Source organism: Medicago sativa, chromosome 4 (assembly GCF_051527215.1).
Source record: "Medicago sativa cultivar Bolivia chromosome 4, Bolivia_mono, whole genome shotgun sequence".
NCBI lineage: Eukaryota > Viridiplantae > Streptophyta > Magnoliopsida > Fabales > Fabaceae > Medicago > Medicago sativa.
The window spans coordinates 5041705-5056433 of NC_140752.1; positions in this window are offsets into that span (position 1 = coordinate 5041705).

The window sequence follows — 14729 nt, forward strand, 5'->3', positions numbered from 1 at the left end:
AAACTGGTTCAAAATTGAAGCTTCTTAACCAAAAATGATCATACAAGCTTCACATTGAACATTCTCTTTCAACATAGGTGACTTCTGATACATACACACACACACACACACACATATATATATATATGTATATATATGTGTGTGTGTGTGTGTATATATATATATATATATATATATATATATATATATATATATGTATGTATCAATCACAAAGAAGGTTAAAGAACATTGCAGCTTCTCAATGATAATTGCAAGTTAGCATCTAGTTGATTGAAGAATTTTATTTGATTCTTGCAAAACAAAATAACAATCAGTACCAATGAGTTTTACATATCGAATATAAACAAATCATTGAGAATAATGCAACAATTACGAGTCATAACTTTCCTCAAACATCTCCTTGTAAATTCTACACCTATTCCTTTGGTTTCATTGCACATTGATCTACAAATCAATGTCGCGAATCAAGGTTTGAAATTTCGAAGTTGTTTAACAAGGAAACTTCAGGTCATTGCCGAGAGATTGAATGTTATTGACAGACTAGACAAGTGTTGGTTGATGTATGTTGAAGTTTCAGGTATGAATGTGTGCCGAAGTTTGAAGATTTTGGATTTGAGCTACTTGAGATGTCAAGTGGCGAGTTAGGATGCAAATGGAATAGAGTGTTGCATCGACTTCATTGATCAACTTGAGTATCAAATGTATCTCGTTTGATCTTCAAAAATGTACATGAATTACGATTAGAGTGTTTTTATACTTCTTATGCATTTATGAATTATAGTGATAGAGCCTAACCCAATATTTAAGGGCAAAAATAATTGTTTACTCCTTTAAGAAATATAGCCTACTAGACGTGATAAATATTAGTGGGTTTTTGATCCTTGGTGTCACTAACTTGACATTTATGTGTGGAAGTTTAGATGTAAAAAGATTAACCTTTGAGATTTTGTTGATTTGTAAATAACTTAATCAAAAGATAATGAGGTGAATGATCAACTTCATATAATATTTGATCTACCTCTCTTTCGCACCTAATCAGGTGCAGCCACATTAAACTCGTATGAAGTGAAATATTAGTATCTCTTTCTGAGGAAAACCATCATAATCCTTAAAAAAACAAAAAGAGAAGCAAAACCATCATAATCCTAAAAAATACATATGACATTCTTTTGAAATGATGGTTGATTCTTAATTTGAAGGAGACATCAAACTCTCCAGTAATCAAACACTTCAAATATAGGTGAAATCTCTACTCATTTTAAGTAGAAATTCTTGCTATTACGTCTCTTTTATTCGTGTTTGATATTTTTGTTTTATGATCGTTTCATATCAAATTATTATTATTATTATTATTATTATTATTATTATAGAAAATACGATAATACACTTCCTAACTCTCAATTCATAAAGTTATTAATCTACCTTTGGCTGTAAATAATAATATAATCCAATAGGTAAAATGTTGTACATAAAAATTAAAATGAAAAATTGACTTTTCTAAGTATTTGGTGCAATGGTTATGATCATGAGAAGTCTTCCATAGTCACAAATTATGGACACTAGTTTTAGACACGCTTATATAAATGTAAAATATTTAGTTAATTTTTTTTAACTATTTTTAAAATAACTAAAAGATTAAAAGATATAATTAACATTTTGTGAGTGTGCCTAAAAAATTAATATTTGGTCTTGCATCATGTAAGAATAATCAGAATTTAATACCCTTGATAAATATGAAAAATTTCATATGAAAAATTGAAATAAACTTTCTTAAGATAAGTATACAGTGACATATTAGGTCAGTACAAAGAATGCCACAAGTTAAAATTTGTTTTACCTATATAAATTTCAATAAGAGGTTGTTTTTTTTATGAAAAGTTGTAATTTGAAAACAACAGTTAATTGCACTTTTTTTTTTTTTTAAGTTTTTCCAAAATAATTCTCTTTTTTAAAAATTAAAATTTTTAGTATTTTAATCTTTCAAATTTGTATCAAGTTTGATCCTAATCGATATTTTTTGTCCAATATATGATTTTAACAATAAAATAGTTGAATCTTGATCTCATATGTAATTTTTTTTGTCTGAAATCCAATATCGTGGCAATAAATCATCATTTTTCGGACAGATAATCCCACAACAAATAAATAACTTGAACAATATTTGTTAATAGTAATTTTTAATGTAGTGTGATCAAATTATTATTTGACAAGAAACTATATATTTCGCCCTAACACATATTTTGACAATACACGTCAATATCAATTCATGTTTAAAACTCATGTTTAAATTTCAGTTGAATTTTGAATTCGATAAAAATTAAACAACAAGTGAATTTTACTCGATTCACCAAACACATAAAATTGTATTGAAATTTTTCTGCAAAAAATTTAACAATCACGTATAACACCAAACTAACAATGAATTTTACCTAATTTTTTATGCATTTTTTGTTTATTTTTTACTTCACAATAAAACATAAAAAATTACAAATACATTATACACGTTAAATCTACAAATAAAAATTTATCTAGCTATTTCTAATGAATTTACTTAATAAGATAATAATATAGTTATAATATATCTAAAATATCCTTTAAATTAAATATTGTTTAGTGATTACGATAAGATATTTGAACATTTAACCCTTTTACAATATTTCAACTCTTACTTATATGTTAACTCAACATGAGTTCATTAAATTTTAACTCCAATTATTTTAAACTCCAGTCATTTTACCTCTCAATATAATCAACCAATTTTGTTAATTGAAGCTTCTTAACACTTTCGCAACTCATGTTTAAATTTCAGTTGAATTTTGAATCCGTTAGTATTTAAACAACAAGTGAATTTTACTTGATTCGTCAAACACATATAAAATTGTAATGAAATTTTCCTACAAAAATTTTAACCATTACATATAACTTCAAAATAACAATGAATATGAATACTACGTAATTTTTTTATGTTATTTTGTTTATTTTTTTAACAACAAAACATAAAAGAATTTACAAATACATTATACATGTTTTCTTCAAAAAAAAAAATATTATACATGATAAATCTACAAATAAAAATTTGTCTAGTTATTTCTAATGAATTTTCTTAATAATATAGTTATAATATATTTAAAATGTTCTTTAACTCAAATATTGTAGTTTCCAAATGGAATTCCTAATGTTGTATGGAGTGGTGGTTACGATAGTACTGTAAGAGAACATGATATTAGGGAACCACCTTATGGAGATGATTGCAAAAAGGTCATAGTAAGTATTTTAATTTGTTTGTAGTCATTTCTAATGCGGTGTTGGGAGATATAAATTGTTTTAATTTTAGGATTTTGTGACATTTTTACATTTTCATGATATTTTACATTTTTATTTTTAATTTTTAATGCGAGGTTGACTTAAATCGGGAACATAGAAATTCACTCCCTTACCGTCCTACTTGTTTGTTTGATATATACACATTTGATTCTAGTCCAATCAGCTCATATTTGATGTTTATTGATGGAAGGTATGATATAATGTTATAAACTATTAAATCACTTTTCTATTTCAATTGAATTAAGATTTTATATATTTTTGCAGTGATCGCTTTGGACGATTGTATGATCGAAGGAATCTGAGTGTTGGACGTAGTAGGAAGAAAAAGTCACTTCTAGTCAACTATTATTGTCCAAAACATCTTTCTATGCAATCCAATGTTCCCAAATTTCCAGGAGTTAGTTATTTGCTTTCTTTTCTGGTGGTAACCCTGTCAATGTTAGAGCAATATATATATATTTTATTTGATTCCATTATGTCCTCTTTCAAAAAAAAGTAGTCGTGTATTTGAAGTCGCTTTCAACCCTCATGAATTCGAAGTTCTCATGAGCTACGTTGGAGACCATATTTATGCGATGAACATAAATCATGGTAAATTATCTTAAATTAAATCTTACATGTTCAATTTTGGAGGGTTTTGCTAATCTTGATATTTAGTTAGATTTAATGTATAACACTATATGTAAATTTTATGAGATTAATAGATATGCATCGTCTGCATAAAGTGATTTTACTCCAACATTTAATCACAACTCTTTGATTTGCCAGAACATTTTAGACAGTTTTTAAATAAAAGACGACTATGTAATTATTTATTGCGTTGGCGAGAAATAAGCTTGGTTGTCGGTGTAATATAATTTTACGTGCATTCACCTCTGCACTTGTTTTCTCAAGCATTTGCATAACGGTCTACGTTGAAGAATTAGATTGTTATTATTTTTTACTTTGCAATCAAATAGAGTGAAACATTAGATTTTTTGTTTGTTGCTATTGAAGAATGCAGATGCTTTGTACTCCATTGGTAACCAGTGAACTCAAAACTTGTTACTAGGTAATGCGTTGTGATCTCATGTTTACTATCTCAAGAAAAAATTCATTTTTAAACGAGGTTTATCATTTAAGATAGGGTAAACATTAACCCAAAAAATACCCCAAACGACAATGTTTTTGTATTTCAATATTTTTCTTCATTACCTTATTTCAATATTAACCAAAAAGTCTGCTACTAGGTAGAGCAACAATGATTTTATCTTTTAAATACCTTGTTTTCTTTGTTATTCCGGGAAATGAAGATGTTACTGAGCCTAATTGGGGACGTCATACTAATATTAGGTGTGTAATTTGTATTTCAATATCTACTTTGATTATGTTCTTGTATGGTTTAGATAACTAATGTATTTCACTTATAAAGATAGGCCTTATAGACCTTGATGGTAGACTCATTATACTTCATTTGTATGATGGATTGTGCAAGGTATCTTATATTTTCACAACATGTTAAAACATATACACTTTGGTTGTGATTATGTGTTATAAATGACTTAGTGTTTGTTGTTGTTCAATTAGGTCATTCATTTCAATGATAATGGTTGTCTCGGCCAAACATTTCGTATCAGGTAATTCTAATATTGATTTAATGTCTATACAATTTAACTCTAAGTTTGATATTCTTTTGATTTTTATTTTCTACGACATCTTCATTCATTAAAGATGTGATGCATTTTTTTACAAGGTTATGGTTTATAAAGTTTTGGACTATCAAATCTTTCTTTTGTTACTTAAACCGAACAATTGTTGTTCATTACTAATTCTACTTTAACTTATTTGGACATTGAAAACTTTCAAAGTTAAGTGGGATATATCTTCGTAAAACAATTTGTTTGGTTTCGATCTTGCATAAATGCTGTGGGAAGTGCGAATTAGTTTTATTTTTCATGATAAATTGTTTGATTTTGGCATATTGAATATCATGTTTAAGTCTTATCTTTAAGACGGTTTTTTAGTGATGGCTAAGAGTAGTTTGTGTCTTTATTATGAGATGGTTGTTGACCCACTTGACTGTATCCTTAGGAGGTAGTTTTCACATTCCCACAGGTGGCTCTCTTTTATGTGGATTTTTGTTGTTGTTTATTTACATTGAAATATTATTTGTCTTGAGAGCTAATGCTCAAAGTGAACTTCTATTTCTTAATAGTTTCTTTAACTTTTATGTACATTTTATGTTACTATATCTTTTTGTAGTTTTTTTTTCATTTCTTAATAGTTTCTTTAACTTTTATGTACATTCTATGTTACTATATCTTTTTGTAATTTTTTTTTCATGTATCAGTATGTCATTTATTGAAAATGAGTTTACTAAAATTATTTTGTTATGTGTTTTCATGTCCTTAATTTTATATTTGATTGAAAATAATATAATAAATTCTATTTTATTTAACATATATTTTTATTAATTGTTATTATTTCTTTTAAACATGAGTTGTGAATAAGGTTACTTCCTTCATTAAGCTGAATCGATGCTAAATGTATGCATCATATTGGCTACTATTGTGTGGTTAAACTTAAACATCAATTATGCATAATGTTATATAATACATGATATTGAAACACTCATGTTGTTGAATGTCTTTGATTTTGAATTTATTTTTACATGGTTGAATGTCTTTGATGTTCCATGACATTCTCTTTTCTTGAATTAGTTGTTTGATTTAAGATGAAAATGTCATATATTTTTTAATTATTTTAGATATATTATTACTTTTAAATTATTTCAAATATATATATATATATATATATATATATAATTTTTTTTTGTTCTAGAAAATTTTAGTCATCTACCATAGAATCAACAATGTATCACTACCCCCAATTCTAAGACATCAAATAAAATATAAAAAATCCATCATCTCACAATTCAATGACCAATACAAGTTTCTCCCTCTCACACCCTCATCTCACAAATTCAATCCCTTTAAAAGTGAATTTATTTCTCTTCTCACGTCCTCTTCTTCAAAATTATCTCTCATCTTCAAACTCCCTCTTCTCCCAATACAGGTCTTTATCTTACTCTGTCTAGAATCTCATCTTCAAACCCCTCTTTACCATTTTTTCCTCGTGAATTCTCTTAATTCTCTTTTTCTGGTATGCTATTTAGAAAGATAACCATTAATTTAGAACCGAAGTTTATTTATATTAAAATATCATTTCATTTGTGTTGAGAACTACTGCTCGTCGACTCCATGGCACCCACGACAACCTCCTATTCATCGGTTAACCCGCCGTGAGTTGGAATGTTTGTATAGGTTGATGCATTAGACTTTTTTATATGTAGTTTTGTTTAATACTTTCTTGGTGTTCAATTATGATGCTTAGACTTGAACTTTGACTCAAATTGAACATCACTTTTTTTGTATGTTAGTTACATATGGCTTAATTAATCATCATCATTATATGTTAAAACTCTATTGTTAAACCTTGCATGTTAGTTAACTCGTATTCTCTAATGTCTCCTTTGATAAAATAAATAAATAGATATATTTGTAATAGTTTAATTAATTTGCAAAAAAACGAATTTTGACCTGCTGTCAGGCGCAGGTCGCATGGCGCCTGGGAAAGAAGCAAAATGCTTCTCGATGCCATTCTCAGGCGCAGGGCGCCTGAGGCAGCCACTCAGGTGCGTTTTCTTGTGTTTTCTTTCCGTTTTTGTTCATTTTTTCGTCTAAAAACTCCTAGAAACATGAAATTAATTTTCTTCACTTTGTATTGTCTTCAACAACCTTCTAAGAACCCTTGATCTTCAATTCTTCAATCTTGATCCTTCACATGATGTCTTGATTTACATGATTCCTCACTACAAAACACCTATGGAGTTGCAAGATTTAGGATAAAACTGAATTACAATGACTCGATTGAAAATAATACAATATTTTCCTAAAATCATCAACAACTCCTATAATTCTCATCTTATTTGTCTTTAAATGCAAAGAAAAGGTACTAAAAACATAGCAAAAATGTCATATGATGCTCTGTCATTAGGTATCAAATGTAGCTTACCATTAGCCGGCGTACATTTCGCTAAAAAAAAAGTTGTCATTGACATGCGTACATGGCAAGTCAAAGCACAACTTCTCCTATGTATAATTCCAAAAGTCAATACCACCATTCCAAAACAATATCCACGAATCATGGTCAAAATATGTTAAGTTTTTAATCTAGTTGAGTTAGAGTTCCATTATTGATTCCACATTAGAAAACATGTAAAAGAATTATATCATGTCTACATGAAATCATTTTCTATTGCTTTTATTAATTTGTTGAATTCCTGATATTGAAAATTAGCATCAAATAATGATCGCATGGAATAAGCTAGATGCCATCTATGTTAGCATTCCAAACCATGCAATAAGATGCAATTTGAGAACTCTTGAATAGATGCATACCGCTCTCTTTGGTTTCCGCTTAGAGATTCATAAATTTCAATTGATGGGGCTGTAATTTTCTTTTTTATAAAAGCACACCAATTTATCTATTCCACACAATATACAGAGAATACATGTTTTGTGCTTCCAATTATACTCTTACACTATGTTTGGTAGAGAAGAAATAAGAAAGAGAGAAAGAGGGAAGAGAGAAGTTGGATAGAGATAAACTACTTCTCCTGTTTAGTTTAAAAGAGAGATTGAAGAGAGGAGACCAAATATTGTGGGACCCACGCCTGTTTTATTTCTCTCTGGAACCGCGAAGAAATGGAGTAGAAGGATGAACTTCTGTCTCTTTTCCAAAATTGTCCGTGGTGATATACAATTATATTGTAGTGTTGTTTTCAAGTTTTTTTTCAAGTTTTTCGTTGTAGCACGTGAACAAAGAAGCTAAAATTCAACTCTTTGCCTTTAACCTCTTTGATTCCTCTTATATTATAATAAATAAAATTAAACTACTATTTAGTTAACTAATGATATAGTTTAGCCAAATTAAAAATTAAAAAATAGTTTAGCCCACTAAATTATAAAATTTTAAATAAATAATTAATTAAGTAAATAAGTTATTAAATTTCTTTCTAAGAAAATAACTTAATTTCTTAATTAAATTAATGTAAAAAATTATATCAATTTTTATAAGAAATTAATTCAGATATAATAAAATTGTATATTAAAGTTTAGTATAAGGATATTTTGGTCTTTTCAAAAGTTTAACACACTTCTTTCTTCTCTATTTCTCTCATTTCTCTCTTATACCAAACAATATGTCAAATCTATTTTATTTCTCACCTATTTCTCTCTTCCTATACTCTCTCTTACATACTTCTCTCTTCACAATTTCTCTCCTATACCAAACACACCCTTAGGTTTTTTTTTTTTTTTTGGGGGGGGGGGGGTGAGAGATACAGAGGGAGATGTTGTCGCTGTAGATCTTCTTTAACCACTCTCGTATAGTAGTTGTTGTCATTGTAGATCTGTTGCATCTAACACAATCAAGGAGTTGGTTCATATCTATAAAAAAACCGAAACACATATACAAATGAAAAAAATAAACAAAGTTCAATAAAAACAAGATATCACCAAACATTGTATCGTTTAAGATTATAAAATTTGAAACAGTACTTCACCCAAAAATAAAAACAAATTGAGGAGAAAATGATCGAAGAAATGCAACATAACCTTGTGTTAAGTGGTTGAATAAAGGTTGAAATATGATGAATTAGACAAAAAAAAACTTCTAGAATGGCACGACGTTGAGTGATTCAAATTTTGGGTGGTTTGGAGAAGTTTAGGTTAGAAACTATTAATTATTAAAATGAAGGAAGTTTTAGAGATTTACTTGTATATAAGAATGATTCAGATCATATAATCTAAACCGTATTTCTTAGGATTTCAATTAATCCAAATGAGTTAAAAATAAAAATTTGGAGGGCATGCGAGAAACGCGGAGGGTGGGAATGAAAATTCAGAACTTATAAATATATTCGGGTGAGGGCTTTCGTATTTGGGCCAGACATTTGTATTGCTCAAGCCCATTTCAACAAACCCTAGACTTATAAAGACTGAGCCGCACATTTCCACATCTCCTTCTTATTTTCAGAAGCAAATCCTTTTTCTTTTCTCCAACTCAAAACCCTACCCGCTCAACTTTTTCATATGCATTCTTCTTATTTTCTCAGAGTAGGAGACTGGCATGATAAATTGATCGATATTTTAGAGAAACCCCAGATCCCCAATTTTGAAAACACTAACAATCTCATTCTTTTGTTCTAATATGAGATTTAACTCTTGTTTCTTCTATTGAAGCGTATATTTTATAGTATATTTGTTTATTTGAAGTACTAATTTTACTATTTTGATTGTTATTAGTTTGCTCAAAATTTTGTGAATCGCGACAACCCACTAGCCATTGTAGTTGTATTTTACTTTGTTGTAGTTGCAGCTATGCTGGTAAATCTGATTACGATTCAAATACTCTGTTCTTACTATATCCCCATCCATTTTGAAAATAGAGCTTTTCAAGCAGAGGTTAATTTTCTTAGTTCTAATACTTTGCATATTCAATTTTAATGATACTAGATATTGACATATACTCACTATGCGAAATGTTGCGTTTTCATTGTCTTATAGATGATTTTTGTTGGTTACAGTTTTATAGATGATTAAAATAAGCATGCTATTTAAATCTGTTTATGCTTATTCATAAAATAAAAAAAATCCATTTATGTTTGGTTTGACTGAAGATAAGTAATATAAACCCATTGACCAGTGCACATTGAAACAGTTGTTTTTTAAGTTATGAAGCCAAGTAGAAACGGAGATTTTCTTCCCATGTTCTCAAATAGATACCAACTCAAAACCTACGATGAAGCTATGAGACTAATCTGCGATGCCTGTATGATTCATAATAAATAAGTCACTATATAGTGTTAGTCTCATAAGCTTGCGGCAAGGGTTAGTCTACAAGACGTAATGTATGTGCCCATGATTACTCGACAAAATTACAAATAGTGATTGATTTCGCAGTCATTACTCAAAATAGTCTTTGACCTTAAAATGCTTCCTTTAATCATCATAGCTTTGGAGTTCTTAGAAAATTGAAGCGTGGTGAGTTAACGTCCCAAGGGTTTAAAGAGGGAGTAGGCATAAAAATGTAAGCATTTCTTGATGGGAAATATAAGCAATTGTTCTCGTCATTGATTATTTAGATTTGACTAACGAGTACACAATTAAAAACTACTTTGTTGTTTTGCTACATTAAAAGATGATTATACTCCCTCCATTTCTTTTGATGTTTTAGAACTTAAACTTTATTCCAAAACTTTTGATGTTTTAGAATTTTTAATACTTTTTATCCAATTTTACCCTTGTTGAAAAACACACTTTGAAAATTGGAAGTTTAAATAATAAATGCAATTTGTGTGGTGAGTTTCAATAATTAAGGAGATTAGAATTTTGAGAAAAAAAAAATCAAGGAGTAAGTAAGGGTATTTTAGAATACCCCATACAATTATTCCTATAATTTAATGATTCCTTAATATTTGTGCAATCACCTAAAACATCAAAAGAAAAGGAATGGAGGGAGTAGTTATTTGTTACACATTAACAAAAATGACTTTTTACCCTTTAATAAATCAACTTGAAATACTAATTTGAAAATTCACTGTTACCAACGAAAGGCACATCAACTTGAAATACTAATTTGATTTTACCTTTTGAATTTATTCTAGGCTTAATTAATGATGTGGTCTCTTAAGTTATTTGTTGGTTACATTTTAGTCCCATAAGTTATTAATGTTACAAGTTGGTCTTTTTAAATCATCTTCCGTCAACCAAATAGATTCCCACCGTCAAAACCGTTAAGCCAATGTTTAAGGTGGATGCACATTGCAAGTTGTCACGTCACCGTTCACATGTGCCTATTTAACGTTTTAGCAAAAGACTGACGATGAGGATTTATTTGGCTAACAGATAATAACTTAAGGGACTAAATTGTAACGTTAATAACTTATAGGACCAAAATACAACAACAACAACAACAACCAAGCTTTATCCCACTAAGCGAGGTCGGCTACATGGATCAAATGACGCCATAGTGTTCTATCAAAAACCATATTTGGATCCAACTCATTGACCTCTAAATCTTTTCTAATGGTTTCTCTAATGGTTTTCTTAGGTCTTCCTCTACCTCTTTTAACCTGACTCTCCTCCATTTGATCTACTCTTCTTACAACGGCATCTACGGGTCTTCTCTCTACATGTCCAAACCATCTAAGCCTATTTTCTACCAACTTTTCTACTATAGGTGCTACCCCCACTCTCTCTCTAATGGTGTCATTCCTAATCATATCATGTCTAGTCTTACCACTCATCCAACGCAACATCCGCATCTCCGCTACGCTTACTTTACTCCCGTGTTGGCTCTTAACCGCCCAACACTCCGTACCATACAACATTGCCGGTCTGACTGTTGTCCGATAGAACTTTCCTTTCAGCTTAAGTGGTACTTTCTTATCGCACAAAACACCTGAGGCTCTTCTCCATTTCAACCACCCAGCTTGAATACGTTGATGTACATCGGTTTCTATTTCTCCGTCATTTATGGACCCAAGATATCTAAACCGCGTAACTTGGGGTATGATATGATCTCCAACTTTCATCTCCAAGGTAGACCCACTTCTCCTTTTGCTGAAGTTACATTCCATATACTCTGTCTTGCTTCTACTCAGGCGGAAGCCATACGTTTCTAAGGCTTGCCTCCAAGTCTCTAGCCTCCCGTTTAACTCCTCCCTCGACTCACCAAGCAAGATTACATCATCTGCAAAAAGCATACATCTCGGTGCTAACTCTTGGATGTGTTCCGTCAGTACATCCAAAACCAAAGTAAAAAGATAAGGACTTAGGGTTGACCCTTGGTGTAGTTCTATTGTTATGGGAAAATCTACTTATAGGACCAAAATATAACCAACAAATAACTTAAGGGACCAAATCATTAATTAAGCCTTTATTCTAACATGAAGCTAGAATTAGTTGTGTTTTTTTCGTTTAAACGTGAATTTTACATTGTTTTTTGTTGTTAAACTCTCTATTTTACATAAGTGTATCCGACAGAAGCCACATTAAATTCAACTTGTTTTTTAAGCAAATGGCGTGTAGATAGTAAATCATTTGCAACACCCTAAATAAATTCAAATAAAAGAAAACGTACAAAAAATTGGAGGGATAATCCCCTAAAAAAAAATTGGTGGGATAAAATCTGACCGAGTGAAAGTAAAAACCAAACAACTCAAAAGGGTGATACAAATCAACCTAAAGGGCTAAGGAAACCACAACCATATTATCTGGCTGGTAAATTCAAATCTAGAGCAAACAACCACACACTATGTGCACTATCTAGCGAACCCGCATACGAGTGCGGAATCACACTGTACAATCCGACAGATAAATCCAAATACGGAGCAAACAACCACACCACGTGCACAATCCAGTAAATTCGCGTATGAGAGTGAAAGCAAATTGCAAAAAAAAAAATTAAATTAAATATATTTTTAGTCCCTAAAAAAACCTATGCAAATTAAAAGTTTTTTTTTTGAGGTGGCAGGGCTATCCGTATTGAAGAATAAAAGGCAACCATTTTTATAAAATTGCTTCTCTCAAACTCACACTAGTGCTTCTCTCTATTAAAACTGGGGGGCCTTGCTAGGTGGCAAGGGTCTTGCTAATCTCAATATAAAACTGCTTTTCACACACTCTCAAACTCACACTAGTGCTTCTCTCTATTTCCTACCTTGCTGCATTCTGGGGGTGAGAAGAATTTGTGGGTGACCTTAATCCAAAGCCTGTTAATCATCAAGTGGTTCCTTTATAAATATTATGATGATAATTCATCCCTTCCTTGGTTGTGCGGTGACAAATTGATATTGATTCTATAAAATTGATTATGAATAAAGATAAGTTGAATGTAAAATGATTTATGTTTTGATGCATTCATTTAAAAGTTGGTTGAATAATGAATTCGAAGCTAAAAAAACAATTGTAGAGTCGGAAGCTTTAAATTCTAGCTTCAACTTTGAATCGGTGCTAGATGTATAATCAATTCTACTCGAGAACATTCAAACACGTCAAAAATTCAATTATGCACTTCTAGAATCAAATTTACCTACTCCAGAAGTAAAACCAAACAATATTTTTTTTTCCCTTGGCTTCATAATGAAATATGCTATGCTGCATTGCATCCATTAGCGATCTCAAATGAAGTAACTTGTAGCGTATGGTTGAAAACATAACATGATGCAACTGTTTTGAATTTATGGATCAGTACCCTGTTACTTACCATTTGATTTTTTAGATTAATATTCTTTGTTTCCGTAAAGTTGTAATGATGAATTTGGTATTCACTATATATGTATATGAACAATCTATGTATGCAGATGCAGTCTGCCAAGTTGATTGGGCAAAAGATCAGTTGCTAGCTGTTTGACGACTCTGATGATGAGAGCATACATTGGTTAATCAAGGGAGAGATCATGAAGGGGAGTCAAAAAGGTGTCAATATCATCTACCGTCAAAGGAAGTTTAGAACTGGTTATTATGCGGGAAATCTCAACCTGCGATAAACTGAGGTTATAAAGGTGTCAATATCATCAACCGTCGTTGTAGGAAGTTTTGAATCGGAAGGATATCTCTTCATGTTGTTCCTCCACCTTGCAAATAAATAAATAAGAAGTTGAATGACTTCAAAGTGTTGCACTTTATTTTTTGAAAAAACTAAAATTTATACTTATGTTGTTCCTACTTGGCACGATAGCAACTCCTCCATGTCTATACTGTTTCAATTTAGTGAAGGGTGATAAAAATAATTGAATTTCTTAGATGGAATTAGAGTTTTTGATAACCTCATTCCTCACTATATATGTTTTTTATCTAGTGCTTTTTTTTTTTTATAGAAATTTTTTAGAGTGAGGGGATGGTGCTCTAGTCCAAGGTAGGAAATACCTTACGACTCGGAGCACTAACAAATGGATAATATCTTGGAGTTTTTATCTCTTGCTTTTGTTCTTAGTATGATGAAAAGTTTCTGACAAGGTTAGCATTTGTGGTGTAAATATCAGCTGGAAGATGAGCACCAAAATGATATGATATGATATTTAAATTAGAAAATGTTATGACAGTCTTTTACATTTAGACGATCAACGTGGATCTTAACCTTATATGGAAGATCTCCATGTTTGTTATGGAATTAAAAATCAATTTGAAGAATCAAACAACTATAAGATACCAAAGAATGTAGAGATCTTGAATATGAGTAAAATTTCATAGCAATTCAGAGTTAGATTACAAAAAAACAATGCAAAAGGACGTACTTTATTATCAGCCAAAGGTTTACCACTAAAATGACTAAACTTCCTCTTTTTTAGAGTTTTCTGT